Genomic DNA, 16,274 nt, shown 5'->3' on the forward strand with positions numbered 1-16,274 from the left:
GTTGTGTTTATATTTTTGTTCAGTATAGTTGCTCCAATCACCAACTGATAAACACTATACATTCAGTAATTATGTTCTAGAATTAAGAAGAGCAACAATAAAGACTGAGGTTTCTTTATAGAGTCCTATGAGTTCACATAATAACACTTCTAACATCTCCTGTTACAAAATCCTTGTTGAATAAATGTATCCTTTTCTGGCCCACCCATGGCTGCACCCTTGTACAGCCATGTGAAATCCATAGATTAGGGCCTAATGAATTTATTTCAATTTACTGATTTCCTTATATGAACTGTAACTCAGTAAAATCGTTGAAATTGTTGCATGTTGCGTTTATATTTTTGTTCAGTATACATGGTAATTTAGAGTTGTGTGATGGTGAAATCAGCTAGCTCCCCCTGTAGGGCAGACTGAAGAGTCAGCAACCAGCATGCCACGGTGGAGGCAGAGCGAACACTGAGATCCACAGCAAAGCTCCTGGAGACAGCTACTTCTTTGTCCTGAATCTTAAGTTTCAAGCTGGCAACAGGAACCTCATGAGAGGTCTCACTATTTTATAGGCAGGATATGACTCATGCTCCTCCTCAGCATCAAGCATCAAGCCGACTCCTCCTTTTGTCGGAGTTTGTCCACCATTATCTGGCCCTGGCTGTGCAGGGAGCCTGGGGAGTCCGGGGTGGCCGCTCATGAACTGGAAGATTGACCCAGAGAAGCCTTGCCTGGATCCTGAGGGCTTCTCCCCCTCCTTGGGTTTGTGGGCCACCTGTGAGTCCTCTCCCTGGGGCTTGGTGACCACCATGGAGGTGAGATGAGTCACGAAGCCACACTTCAGACAAAGATCCAGGGCCTCATTCTACACCTTCTCTTTCGCCTTCCCGCTCGACTGCACCGTTTTGTCCAGTAGCTGCTTTACAGTGAGGTAGTCCCACAGCCTCTGGATGTTTCTGTCAGAACTGGCTTCAATGGGGTCCTCCATTGGTATTGTCTCAGAGTACATCACCCTATTTATTTTCGATTATGGCTATGACCTCTGCAGTGAACATCTCTATGTTGTTGTCGGTGATCTTGCCAGACACCACGATCTTGGAGCCATTGTAGTACTGGCTGAAGTTGGTCTGGGTCAGGTTAGCCCCACTCAGGTACACCATCTGCATGTCCATCAATAGGGGTGTGGCCACCTCTTCATAAAATCCCTGTTAATCATACAGTACAGGTAGCCTAGTTGTTATGAGTGTTGGACCAGTAACCGAGAGGTCGCTGGTTTGAATCCCAGAGCCGACTAGGTGAAAAATATATCAATGTGGCCTTGAGCATGGCACTCAACCCTAATTGCTCCTATAAGACACTCTGGTTAAGAGTGTGTTGGAGTATGTGAGTATGTGTGTGTGTGCTTGTCTGGCATCTGTTGTGGGGGGGTGGGGATGTTGGGGGGGGGGGGGGTATGGGATGGACCACGGGAATTATTTGCTAGGATAATAATTGCTTGTCAATGAATTAAATGTAATACAATGGCAATCCGGGTTATATGTTAGAATCCTACGCGTGAACTGCCGACATTATTACGCATATTAATTGATAATGATGGAAAATAGGATATGCATAATTTTTTTAAAATAGTTATATAGATATATATATATATATATAGAGGTGAAAACATTTGAAATGCTTTTGGCGGTTAATCTGCTTCTGTTTTGTGGGTGGCACTGTGTGCTGTTTTCGATGGATGGGTCCTGGCCTCTCGGGGCCTTAGGGATCCGGAGGGACGTGGGTGGGATGCTGATCACTGGGATGACGGCTCAGTTTGGGATGGGGAGGGGCTTTAGCGGGGGAATTAGTGGAAAACAATTGAAGGGTTACTCCGTAGCAATGCAAATATCACGGTACAGCTATATGGACACTCAATCATTACGGTACTTTTTATTGGTAAATTTACAAACATATATAATGATAAATAGACTTGAAACTTGCATCTCATTATGGTGTATGGTGAAATAAGTATAGCCAGTTGTAATTGTAATGGCTTAGCTGATAATAACAAAAGAAGAACAATATTTACATGGCTCAAAGAGAAGGAATATAATATCTATTGTATACAGGAAACTCATTCAACAATTCGAGATGAAGTAGCGTGGAAATAAATAATGGGGGGGGGATATACTTCTCCCATGGGCAAAGAAATTCAATAGGGGTGATGATATTAATCAATTGTAATTTCGATCCGAATGTGCAAATTGTCAAAATAGATACGCAAGGTAGATGGATTATTTTAAATATGTTATTGGACCATAAACAGATATGGCTTATTAACCTTTACGGACCAAATAATGATGATCCACAATTATTTGACAATATATATAATAAATTATCAAGCCTGCAAGCAACCACAAACAATCACCCACATGCTATTAAGGAAATTGTGAATGTCATGGATACATTAGAACTAGTAGATATATGGAGGCTTAAATATACTGATCTAGTGAGATATACATGGCGGAGACTGAATCAAGCTAGTCGTCTTGACTTCTTTCTTATCTCATTCTCGTTGGCACCAAAAGTAAAAAAAAAAGTGTTGATAGGGGACAGAATGCGGTCGGACCATCATATAATAGGCATATACATTACTCTTACTGAATTTCCACGTGAGCGAGGATATTCGAAATTTAATCAAAGCCTATTGGATGATAATTTATTTATAATTACGACAAAGGAATTTATAACTGACTTTTTCCAACATAACATAGGTACAGCAAATCCGCTTATTGTATGGGACACCTTTAAATGTGCCTTTAGAGGCCATGCAATTCAGTACTCATCTCGAAAACAAAAGCAATTTAGGTCAAAATAGTTTATACTAAGAAAGGAAATAGAAAGTCTAACAGAACAGATAGATGGCAATAAAAACTGTAACATAGAGGCTCAGAATAAATTAGAGGAAAAACTAAAAGAAATGGAGAAACTTATTCAAGAAAGATCAAGTGTAATATATTATAAAAATAAAGCAAACTGGATAGAATATGGGGAAAAATGCACAATATTCTTTTTTAATCTTCAACATAGGAATGCTACCAAAAATAACTTAATGAAACTGGTTACAATTGACGGAGTCAACCATAATTCACCAAATGATATTTTGAAGGAAGAAACAAAGTACTTTAAGCATATGTTTTATTTTCAGTCGCCTCCATCTCCTCTAACTGAAGCTAATTGTAGAGATTTTTTTTCTATTGATAATGTCAAATTAACAGCCACACAGAAAGACTCATGTGAAGGTGAAATTACAGAGGAGGAACTTCTGGATGCAATTAAATACTTTAAGTCTGGGAAAACTCCAGGGTTGGATGGCATACCAGTCGAGGTATACCAAACTTTTTTGATATACTAAGAGGACCGTTATTAGCATGTTTTAACCACTCCTATGTAAATGGTAGATTATCTGACACTAAAGAAGAAGGTCTGATCTCATTATTACTGAAACAGGATACAAGTGGAAAATATAAAGATCCAGTCCATATACAAAGTTGGAGGCCCCTTACACTTCAGTGTTGTGATGCAAAAATCCTAGCAAAATTTATAGCGCATAGAATTAAAAAGGTATTGTCGGATATTATTCATTCTAATCAGACAGGTTTTTTATATGGAAGATACATTGGAGATAATATAAGGCAAGTATTGGAAACAATAGAACACTATGGAAAATATGGGAAACCAGGCCTGCTATTCATGGCAGACTTCGAAAAGGCATTTGATAAAGTTCGACTGAGGTTTATATATAAATGCCTGGAGCGTTTCAATTTTGGAGAATCTCTTATAAAATGGGTCAAAATTATGTATAGTAACCCTAGGTGTAAAATAGTAAATAATGGCTATTTCTCAGAAAGTTTTAAACTGTCAAGAGGAGTGAAACAAGGTTGTCCACTATCGGCATGTCTATTTATTGTGGCCATCGAGATGTTAGCTATTAAAATCAGATCCAATAATAATATCAGAGGATTAGAAATACAGGGCTTAAAAACAAAGGTGTCATTGTACGCTGATGATTCATGTTTTCTTTTAAATCCACAACTAGAATCCCTCCACAGCCTCATAGAGGATCTAGATACATTTTCTAACCTCTCTGGATTACAACCAAATTATGACAAATGTAATATATTACGTATTGGAACACTAAAAAATACCATTCTTACATTACCATGTAGTTTACCAATAAAATGGTCTGATGGTGATGTGGATATACTCGGAATACATATCCCAAAGGAAATAAATGATCTCACTTCAATACATTTTAATAGAAAGTTAGCAAAAATAGATAAGATTTTACTACCATGGAAAGGAAAATACCTGTCCATTTGTGGAAAAATTACCCTGATTAACTCTTTCGCATTATCCCAGTTTACCTATTTGCTTATGGTCTTGCCTACGCCTAGCGAACAGTTTTGTAAATTATATGAGAAAAAAATATTAAATTTTATTTGGAACGGCAAGCCAGTCAAAATTAAAAGGGCATATTTATATAATGAATATGAATTCGGAGGACATAAATTATTAAATATTAAAGCATTAGACCTATCACTAAAAGCTTCAGTCATACAAAAGTTGTACTTAAATCCGAACTGGTTCTCAAGCAAATTAGTAAGATTGTCTCACCCAATGTTCAAGAAAGGCCTTTTTCCCTTTATTCAGATTACAACAACTCATTTGCAGTTATTTGAAAAGGAAATCATCTCCCAAATATCACTATTTCTAAAACAAGCCATATAAAGTTGGTTGCAATTTCAATTTAATCCTCCAGAAACGACAGAACAAATAATGCAACAAATATTGTGGTTAAATTCAAATATACAAATTGACAAAAAAACTTTATTTTTCGACAGAATGTTTAAAAAAGGTATAATCTTCGTAAATGATATCATCGGTAGGCCTGGTGGAGTTATGTCACACATGCAGCTAACAAAAACATATGGAAATGTCTGCTTCACCCAAAATTACAACCAAATAATTGCAGCCTTACTGCAAAAATGGAAGAGGAAAGTGGAAGGGGGAGAAAGTTAGGAACTTGTCTGTCGGCCTTGCATTAAAGAACATAATTGGTTAAGGAAAACTGTGATAAATAAAAAAGAATATCAGTTTCACTTAAGGACCAAAGGATTGAAAGCCGTCCCATATAGATTGCAAAATAGTTGGGAAGAGATCTTTGACGTACCGATCCCATGGCATAGTGTTTATGAACTGACACGCAAAACGACACCGGATTCAAAAATTTGAATCTTTCAATTTAAATTATTATATAAAATTCTTGCTACAAATAGAATGTTATTTATATGGGGGATACAATCTTCCCAGCTCTGCAGATTTTGCTGTGAAGAGACAATCATTAGATCATTTATTTTGGTTCTGTCCATTTGTAGCTTGTTTTTGGACACAGGTCCAGGAATGGCTAAAGGATTGCAATATTTACCTGGAGCTAACCTTGCAGATAGCATTACTGGGTGATCTGAAAAGTCATAGTCAATCGATCAATAATATAATAATACTTTTAGCAAAATGTTTATTTTTAATTCACAATCTGTAGAAGCAATGAGAATAGAAAGGTTCAGAACTTTTGTAAAACATCACAGTACGGTTGAAATATACAGTGGGGAAAAAAGTATTTAGTCAGCCACTTGTGCAAGTTCTCCCACTTAAAAAGATGAGCGGCCTGTAATTTTCATCATAGGTACACGTCAACTATGACAGACAAAATGAGGGAAAAAAATCCAGAAAACTGCAGGATTTGAGTCCCTAGCGGCGTAGTGTGTTACTGATGGTAGGCTTTGTTACTTTGGTCCCAGCTCTCTGCAGGTCATTCACTAGGTCCCCCCATGTGGTTCTGGGATTTTTGCTCACCGTTCTTGTGATCATTTTGACCCCACGGGGTGAGATCTTGCGTGGAGCCCCAGATCGAGGGAGATTATCAGTGGTCTTGTATGTCTTCCATTTCCTAATAATTGTTCCCACAGTTGATTTCTTCAAACCAAGCTGCTTACCTATTGCAGATTCAGTCTTCCCAGCCTGGTGCAGGTCTACAATTTTGTTTCTGGTGTCCTTTGACAGCTCTTTGGTCTAAGCCATAGTGGAGTTTGGAGTGTGACTGTTTGAGGTTGTGGACAGGTGTCTTTTATACTGATAACAATTTCAAACAGGTGCCATTAATATAGGTAACGAGTGGAGGACAGAGGAGCCTCTTAAAGAAGAAGTTACAGGTCTGTGAGAGCCAGAAATCTTGCTTGTTTGTAGGTGACCAAATACTTATTTTCCACCATAATTTGCAAATAAATTCATTAAAAATCCTACAATGTGAAAAGTAATAAAAGGGAGTATATATATAAAAAAAAACATGGGGGATTGGAAGTGATGCAGACAACTACATTGATAGAAGATACAATCTATCTGCAATATTAAGCTGATCCATCCGCCCCCCCCCCCACCCCAAAAAAAAGAGTGTCTGCTAAATGACTAAAATGTAAATGTCCAGAAGCCATTAGTCCCGCCCCCTGCTCCTCCTTGTTGCCTCTCACATGATCTACATTGAGGAAATCAGGAAATAACAGTCAAGCCTCCTTAGATGAGATACAATCTAATTGTGCTTTAAAGGTTGGTTTAGCCCTTTTATATTCCAGCTACTGAAGCATAGTCGGGACCATTTTTGATCATTTGTGTTTTATGATTTATGTTGAGCTACACTACATAGCCATAAGTATGTGGACACCCCTTCAAATGAGTGGATTCGGCTATTTCAGCCACACCCGTTGCTGACAGGTGTATCAAATTGAGCAAACAGCCATGCAATCTCCATAGACAAACAACGGCAGTAGAATGGCCCGTACAGAAGAGCTCAGTGATTTTCAACATGGCACCGTCAGAGAATGTCACCTTTCCAAAAAGTCAGTTTGTCAAATTTCTGCCCTGCTAGAGCCCCGGTCAACTGTAAGTGCTGTTATCGTGAAGTGGAAACGTCTAGGAGCAACAACGGCCCCTTAGTTCCAGTGAAAGGATATCTTAACGCTACAGCATGCAATGACATTTTAGACGATTCTGTGCTTCCAAGTTTGTGGCAACAGTTTGGGGAAGGCCCTTTCCTGTTTCAGCATGACAATGCCCCTGTGCACAAAACGAGGTCCATACAGAAATTGTTTGTCGAGATCGGTGTGGAAGAACTTGACTGGCCTGCACAGAGCCCTGACCTCAACCCCATCTAACACCTTTGGGATGAATTGGAACGCAGACATCAGTGCCAGACCTCACTAATGCTCTTGTGGCTGAATGGAAGCAAGTCCCCACAGCAATGTTCCAACATCAAGTGGAAAGCCTTCCCAGAAGAGTGGAGGCTGTTATACCAGCAAAGGGGAGGACCAACTCCATATTAATGCCCATGATTTTGGAATGAGATGTTCGACGAGCAGGTGTCCACATACTTTTGGTCATGTAGTGTATGTAAGAAAAAATTCAAATCCATTGTAGTGCAGAGACTGTAGTGTGAATACACTGCCTCACAGTGTGTGTTCCCTTTCTTGCAGCTGCAGAGCAGCATCAGATTCCTCATATATTCTGCATCCCAGACTGTGCCATCTTCTCCAGGAACTCAAAGTTGACATCCATTCCAAAGCCGAGACAGTAGAGCGGGAATTTCTTACCAATGGCTTCCTTTACGTTCTTGTGGATCTTTTCCAGGTTGGTCTCACCTGTGGTTGGGTCTCCATCAGTGAGCAGTGTGCGGAGGGAGGCTGAGCCCTCTCATGGGAGTCGGTGTAACATGGCTGTACCCTCCAAGACTGCAGCATTAATGTCGGTGGCTCCTCTGTCGTGAATGTGTAGTGCAAAGCTCTTGGCAGCCTCCAGGTTTTGCTGGTTGGCCGGCAGCAGCTCCTTCTTCCAGGTAGATACAAAGTAGTCGAAGGTGATTAGGCCAAAGTGGTCGTCCTCTGCCAGGTCTACCTGGATCTTCAAAAAGGCCTCACAGGTCTGCTCCATTTTCCTGCCATGCATGGAGCCACTCCGATCAACGATGAAGACCATATTTTTTGGTATGCGTGGTAGGTCACTGGGAGCAAGGTGATGGACAAAATATCCTTTTGACTCCTTGAGATCTCCCATGGACATGTTCCTGTGGACGTCATAGACAATGACCAGGTCTTCGTTCAGGCCCTGCTCTCCACAGCTGTCACAATGCACCTTTTATTTATTTATTTATTTAGTGCCCATCCTCTTCGGAGGACAAAAATAAACTTTGTTTTTACAGCTTTTTCTTTAGTTGTTACGTGTACAGTGTGCAGCGTTTTCCTTTCTGTTTTACATGTACATTCTACACACATTTTACATACAGTGAGGAGAACAAGTATTTGATACACTGCCGATTTTGCAGGTTTTGCTACTTACAAAGAATGTAGAGGTCTGTTATTTTTATCATAGGCACACTTCAACTGTGAGAGACAGAATCTAAAACAAAAATCCAGAAAATCACATTGTATGGTTTTTAAGTAATTAATTTGCATTTTATTGCATGACATAAGTATTTGATCACCTACCAACCAGTAAGAATTCCGGCTCTCACAGACCTGTTAGTTTTTCTTTAAGAAGCCCTACTGTTCTCCACTCATTACCTGTATTAACTGCACCTGCTTGAACTCGTTACCTGTATAAAAGACACCTGTCCACACACTCAATCAAACAGACTCCAACCTCTTCACAATGGCCAAGACCAGAGAGCTGTGTAAGGACATCAGGGATAAAATTGTAGACCTGCACAAGGCTGGGATGGGCTACAGGACAATAGGCAAGCAGCTTGGTGAGAAGGCAACAACTGTTTGCGCAATTATTAGAAAATGGAAGAAGTTCAAGATGACGGTCAATCACCCTCGGTCTGGGGCTCCATGCAAGATCTCACCTCGTGGGGCATCAATGATCATGAGGAAGGTGAGGGATCAGCCCAGAACTACATGGCAGGACCTGGTCAATGACCTGAAGAGAGCTGGGACCACAGTCTCAAAGAAAACCATTAGTAACACACTACGCCGTCATGGATTAAAATCCTGCAGCGCACGCAAGGTCCCCCTGCTCAAGCCAGCGCATGTCCAGGCCCGTCTGAAGTTTGCCAATGACCATCTGGATGATCCAGAGGAGGAATGGGAGAAGGTCATGTGGTCTGATGAGACAAAAATATAGCTTTTTGGTCTAAAATCCACTCGCCGTGTTTGGAGGAAGAAGAAAGATGAGTACAACCCCAAGAACACCATCCCAACCGTGAAGCATGGAGCTGGAAACATCATTCTTTGGGGATGCTTTTCTGCAAAGGGGACAGGACGACTGCACCGTATTGAGGGGAGGATGGATGGGGCCATGTATCGTGAGATCTTGGCCAACAACCTCCTTCCCTCAGTAAGAGCATTGAAGATGGGTCGTGGCTGGGTCTTCCAGCATGACAACGACCCGAAACACACAGCCAGGGCGACTAAGGAGTGGCTCCGTAAGAAGCATCTCAAGGTCTTGGAGTGGCCTAGCCAGTCTCCAGACCTGAACCCAATAGAAAATCTTTGGCGGGAGCTGAAAGTCCATATTGCCCAGCGACAGCCCCGAAACCTGAAGGATCTGGAGAAGGTCTGTATGTAGGAGTGGGCCAAAATCCCTGCTGCAGTGTGTGCAAAACTGGTCAAGACCTACAGGAAACGTATGATCTCTGTAATTGCAAACAAAAATTTCTGTACCAAATATTAAGTTCTGCTTTTCTGATGTATCAAATACTTATGTCATGCAATAAAATGCAAATTAATTACTTAAAAATCATACAATGTGATTTTCTGGATTTTTGTTTTAGATTCCGTCTCTCACAGTTGAAGTGTACCTATGATAAAAATTACAGACCTCTACATGTGTCACGGATTCTGCCGAGGCTGCTCCTCCTCCTTGCTCGGGCAGGCTTCGGCGTTCGTCGTCCCCGGAGTACTAGCTACTGCCGTTCGATGTTATCGGTGTTTGTTTAGTTTTGTCTGTATTGTTTACACCTGTTCGTCATTATGTTAATTGTTTCCCTTATAATTACCCCTGTCTCTCATCTGTACCTTGTGTGTGATTGTTTTCCCCTTCACGGTTGTCTATTTTGTGAGCGGGTTATTTCCTCCCTGCGTGGAGTTATTTTCTGTGTCCTTTTGGATCCTTTTCGTATTAAAAGTACGTATCCGAGAGTTCTGTATCCTGCGCCTGACTTCGTTTACCGCATCTCACAGACAGTCGTGACAACATGCTTTGTAAGTAGGAAAACCTGCAAAATCGGTCCATCCCACCTACAGTGTCTCTGTAAATCACCCTCTTATGATTTCCATGTGCCATATATTTTTCAACTGTGCAGGGATGTTTTACTTAAATTCTGAACCTGTCTAATCGCATAGTATATACAGATTGTAAGTTAAAGATACATATTTTTACAATGATTGATTGACTATGGTTTTCCAAATCTCCCAACAATGCTATTTGTAGGGTTATTTTTTGATAAATGCGATTTTTTCAGCCCCTCCTGAACCTATGATCAGAAACAAGCTACATGGGGGCAATACCAAAATAAGTGATCTAATGATTCTTCATAGCTAAATCTGCAGAGCTGAGATGGTTGTATGCTCCATATACATAACATTATGTTTGTGGCAAGAATTTTGTATAATAATTTAAATTGAAAAACTACGTTTTGAATCTGGCGTTATTTTGTGTATAAGTTCATAAACCATGTGCCATGGAATCGGCACATCGAAAATCTCTTCCTCACTATTTTGCAACCTGTATGGCATGGCGGTGTCACGACTTCCGCCGAGGCTGCCTCCCATCCTTGTTCGAGCAGGTTTCAGCGTTCGGCGTCACCGGTTTACTAGCTATTGCCGATCCATTTATCATCACTCCATTTGTCTTGTCTTATCAATCACACACACCTGGTCCTTATCCCTCATTATTCATTGTATAAGTGTTCCCTCTGCTTCCTTGTCTGTGTGGGTGATTGTTTGTAGTGAGCTGTATGTAGCTCAGTTGAGCTACCCTTACCTTGCTGTTGCCAGGGTAGAATTTTCCCCTGTGCCTATGTTTATTGGATTCTACCGTTACAGTGTATTTGCCAGGGATGATAGTTTCCCCTGTGCCTGTTTTGTTGATCGCTATTTGAGCGCATTTATGTGTCAACAAAGTATTAAACGCTGTATTTGGTGATTACCCTCCTGCGCCTGACTCCTTTCATCACACTCATCACACGCGGTCAACATTTTGGTCCTCAAGTAAAACAGATATACATTTAAATTTTTCATTTTTTTGTTGTTGCCAATGTTGGTCTTTAATAAAGGGCAAAAAAACATGTTCCCTACCTTCTCCCCCGTCCACTTGCCTCCTCCATTTTTTGTGGTAATGCTGCAATCAGTTGGTTGTAATTTTGGATAGAGTAAACATTTCCATAATAATATAATAGTATGCAATTTAGCAGACGCTTTTATCCAAAGCGACTTACAGTCATGTGTGCATACATTTTAACGTATGGGTGGTCCCGGGGATCGAACCCACTACCCTGGCGTTACAAGCGCCATGCTCTACCAATTGAGCTACAGATACAGTGGGGAAAAAATGTATTTAGTCAGCCACCAATTGTGCAAGTTCTCCCACTTAAAAAGATGAGAGAGGCCTGTAATTTTCATCATAGGTACATGTCAACTACGACAGACAAATTGAGAAAAAGTCACAGAAAATCACATTGTAGGATTTTTAATGAATTTATTTGCAAATTATGGTGGAAAATAAGTATTTGGTCACCTACAAACAAGCAAGATTTCTGGCTCTCACAGACCTGTAACTTCTTCTTTAAGAGGCTCCTCTGTCCTCCACTCGTTACCTGTATTAATGGCACCTGTTTGAACTTGTTATCAGTATAAAAGACACCTGTCCACAACCTCAAACAGTCACACTCCAAACTCCACTATGGCCAAGACCAAAGAGCTGTCAAAGGACACCAGAAACAAAATTGTAGACCTGCACCAGGATGGGAAGACTGAATCTGCAATAGGTAAGCAGCTTGGTTTGAAGAAATCAACTGTGGGAGCAATTATTAGGAAATGGAAGACATACAAGACCACTGATCATCTCCCTCGATCTGGGGCTCCACGCAAGATCTCACCCCGTGGGGTCAAAATGATCACAAGAACGGTGAGCAAAAAATCCCAGAACCACATGGGGGGGACCTAGTGAATGACCTGCAGAGAGCTGGGACCAAAGTAACAAAGCCTACCATCAGTAACACACTACGCCGCCAGGGACTCAAATCCTGCAGTGCCAGACGTGTCCCCCTGCTTAAGCCAGTACATGTCCAAGCCCGTCTGAAGTTTACTAGAGTGCATTTGGATGATCCAGAAGAGGATTGGGAGAATGTCATATGGTCAGATGAAACCAAAATAGAACTTTTTGGTAAAAACTCAACTTGTCGTGTTTGGAGGACAAAGAATGCTGAGTTGCATCCAAAGAACACCATACCTACTGTGAAGCATGAGGGTGGAAACATCATGCTTTGGGGCTGTTTTTCTGCAAAGGGACCAGGACGACTGATCCGTGTAAAGGAAAAAATGAATGGGGCCATGTATCGTGAGATTTTGAGTGAAAACCTCCTTCCATCAGCAAGGGCATTGAAGATGAAACGTGGCTGGGTCTTTCAGCATGACAATGATCCCAAACACACCGCCCGGGCAACGAAGGAGTGGCTTCGTAAGAAGCATTTCAAGGTCCTGGAGTGGCCTAGCCAGTCTCCAGATCTCAACCCCATAGAAAATCTTTGGAGGGAGTTGAAAGTCCGTGTTGCCCAGCGACAGCCCCAAAACATCACTGCTCTAGAGGAGATCTGCATGGAGGAATGGGCCAAAATACCAGCAACAGTGTGTGAAAACCTTGTGAAGACTTACAGAAAACGTTTGACCTGTGTCATTGTCAACAAAGGGTATATAACAAAGTATTGAGAAACTTTTGTTATTGACCAAATACTTATTTTCCACCATAATTTGCAAATAAATTCATTCAAAATCCTACAATGTGATTTTCTGGAAAAAAAATTCTCATTTTGTCTGTCATAGTTGACGTGTACCTATGATGAAAATTACAGGCCTCTCTCATCTTTTTAAGTGGGAGAACTTGCACAATTGGTGGCTGACTAAATACTTTTTTCGCCCACTGTATATACTGTACTGTATGTTTGTTAACCGCACATGTGACATAACTCCACCTTTCCTATTCATAATATTATTAACAAAGATAATACATTTTTATAATGAAAGTTTAAAAAAATATTTCAATTAGAATATTTGAATTTAACCATTTTTATTTGTTGTAATATCTCTTCTGTCTTTTCTGGAGGATGAAACTGGAATTGCAACCAGCTTTGTATGGCTTGTTTTAGAAAGGGGGATATTTTGAAAAAGGTTCAATTTTCAGTTAACTGAAAGTGAGAGGTTGTAATCTGGATACATCCTCTTTCTTTGCGAATGGTAAATGACTTGATTACTGCTGTTTAGATTGTTCTCTTTTATTGTATTTTTTTTGTGTTGTCTTTTGCTCACTAGGCTATGCTCATGCTATCTTTGTGGGACATGCTATCTTTCCTAAAATAGCCTACCTTCCAGTTGGGGGAGAAACAAAACAAAAAGGGGCACAGGAAGGGTGCAGCCAAGAAGGTAGGTGTCCATTTTCTCTTGATCCTTAACCAGGTTGTCATGCCTCTGCTTCATATTGCTTGCACAGCTGGTTCAGCAAGGTACAAGGTTACAGAATGTTCAGTTAGATCAGGTCAGAGTTCGACCAAAACAATGGAAATGCCACGCACGCATCTCCCCTTGGGGTAGTCTCGAAAACCCGACCCTAAGCAACAGTGACTAGGGTCTGGTTTCAATGATGGACTATTTTGTCAGAGGAACTACCACAGTAAGCAAAATGACATTGAAAATACATATTTTCCAGACGTTGACTTCAGGAGCATTTTAGGTGCCGAATGAAAGGCGAAAATATGTATTTTCCGGACCTCGAAAAATACCTAATTAGGTGCTAAATGAAAGGTGAAAATGTGCATTTTTCAGATGTAAAAAAATACGTATTTCCGGACATTGAAAAGACATAATTTAGAGATATTGAAAATGCATATTTTTCAGTCATTGATTATAAGGCCACAATTCAACAGCATATACATTCTCAATGAAGTAAGCATTATTTCACAATATAAATGTTTCAAGCCACTTAATATAGGAAAGAGGAGCCAACTGGAGATTGCAACAGAACACTTATTATTGCTCCCATTAATCACATGCAATTATATCAGCGATCATGTTCAAAGTAGTCCACCCAACAGACCACTTCAACTACAATAACATTCTCAGTAATGGTTACAGGTTTGAACAGCTATGACTGTAATATGTTGTTGATTGTAAGTCGCTCTGGATAAGAGCCTCTGCTGACTGCCCAAAATGTAAATGTAAAAACAAACTCTTGCAAAGCATGCTGGGTATTTGGTCAGTTTAGACCAGATCCAAATCTGAACGAATCATAGACGTCTAAGCTATATTTCACAAGTTTGAACATCACAGTACAATACGGCTGTCACGAACAGAAGAGGACCCATAGAGCGCAAGTTCAAATTCAGAGTTCTTAATTCAAGGTTACAGGCGGGAAGAGGAGTCCCAGGGGTGTCAGGGGTCTTTCAGGGTCCTCCTGTGGGTACCTGTGCTCCGGGGGTCACCAATTGTCCGGGGGTGTCCAGTCCAAGTGCTTAGTGTGTGTGTTCCCCAGTGATGGAGCGGCGTATCGGGCTGAGGGTGGTGAAACGTCTGGGCACGCTCCTCTGGTGGTCGGAGACCTGGGGGAACACACACACACAACAGCAATATGAATGGCAGGCAGAAGTACAGATCAGGGCTGGGCAAATATCGTGGTGAGAGACAGAAGGCAGAAACGAAGTTACCGGAGGGGCTGAAGATCGGAGAGTAGTCGAGGTCCAGAAGGCAGGTTGGGATAGACGGGGCAGTAGAACAAGGAGGCAGTCAAGAAAGGATCGGTATCACAAACAGGAGTCAGAGCGCAGACAGGCAGGTTACTGGTCCGGGTTTGAAGACGATCTGACAGGGCTTGGCTGAAAAACAGGGCTTGATATACTGGGAGAGGTAGTGGGGAAATGCAGTTCAGCTGGCAGAGTAATTAGAACAGAGTGAGGCAAGGTGAGGATGGTGAGTGGGAAATGCAGTGCAGCTGGCCAGGTAACAAGAGCAGAGCAGGGCAGGTGGAGCTAGTTAGGCTGAGTAGAGAGAGGGAGGTGAGCAGAGTGGAAGATAATGAATGCAATTAATGTTGCTACCAGGGAGAGAGAGTGCTCATGACAACGGCACTGTTTAGTACAGTAGAGCACATTAGAGTACAGTATACTAGAGTAGAGTTTAATTCAGTAGAGTAGAGTACATTAGAGTAAAGTAGGGTACCATAAAGTACACTATGCTTTTCTTTACTTAACTGTGCTCTACTGTATTGTACTATACTGTGGTATACTCTACCTTTCTTTACTGTACTGTGTACATTTTACATTTTAGTCATTTAGCAGTCGCTTTTATCCAGAGCGACTTACAGTTAGTACCTACTGTAATGTACTATACTCTGCTGTGCTCTACTGTATTGTGATGTATTGTGCTGTTCAATCTTGTGAGACATACAGTAGATGTGTATGATTGGTTCAGATTTGGTCCGGACTGCACCAAAAGAAGTCGGATGGCCCAGACAGGACCAAAAAGAGACGTCCAATAGACGTCGGCATTGGTAAATGCTTAGTGGGATGTCATTGCCTACGTAGATAAAGGAACAAAAATACATTCTGGGGACTCTCCCAACAAATCACAACGCGGACATTCCAGAACATCGTTATTCAAAACCAAAGTTTGCAGGCAAAACCTTTGCAGTGGTTTTAGTTAAGGTAGTTGATGCAAACTAGCCACTTGCGAAATGCACTCATTGACAATAACCTCTGTGATCTCCATCTTGCTAGCTAAAATGTTTTATTTTATTAATGCGGATAAAGAAGTGACGTGGGTGGTGACGTGGGTGGTGACGTAGTTCCTCTGAAAAGAGTCCATCATTGAAACCAGACTCTAGTCACTCTGTTCCCTAGGGTCGTGTTTTCGAGACTACTCGTGTGGTATAGATCAAGAATCTCCTCATGGCCGCTCATCAAAATGAGCCTACATTTATTTTTTCTAAACCCA

General features: G+C 41.1%; 1 pseudogene; it reads right to left on the reverse strand.

Moving 5' to 3' along the window:
* Positions 1 to 514: 514 nt before the first annotated feature.
* The window catches only part of LOC121551820, a 38,936-nt pseudogene continuing 23,176 nt past the window's right edge, over positions 515 to 16,274 (reverse strand).

This window comes from Coregonus clupeaformis, chromosome 35, assembly GCF_020615455.1.
Source record: "Coregonus clupeaformis isolate EN_2021a chromosome 35, ASM2061545v1, whole genome shotgun sequence".
Taxonomy (NCBI): domain Eukaryota; kingdom Metazoa; phylum Chordata; class Actinopteri; order Salmoniformes; family Salmonidae; genus Coregonus; species Coregonus clupeaformis.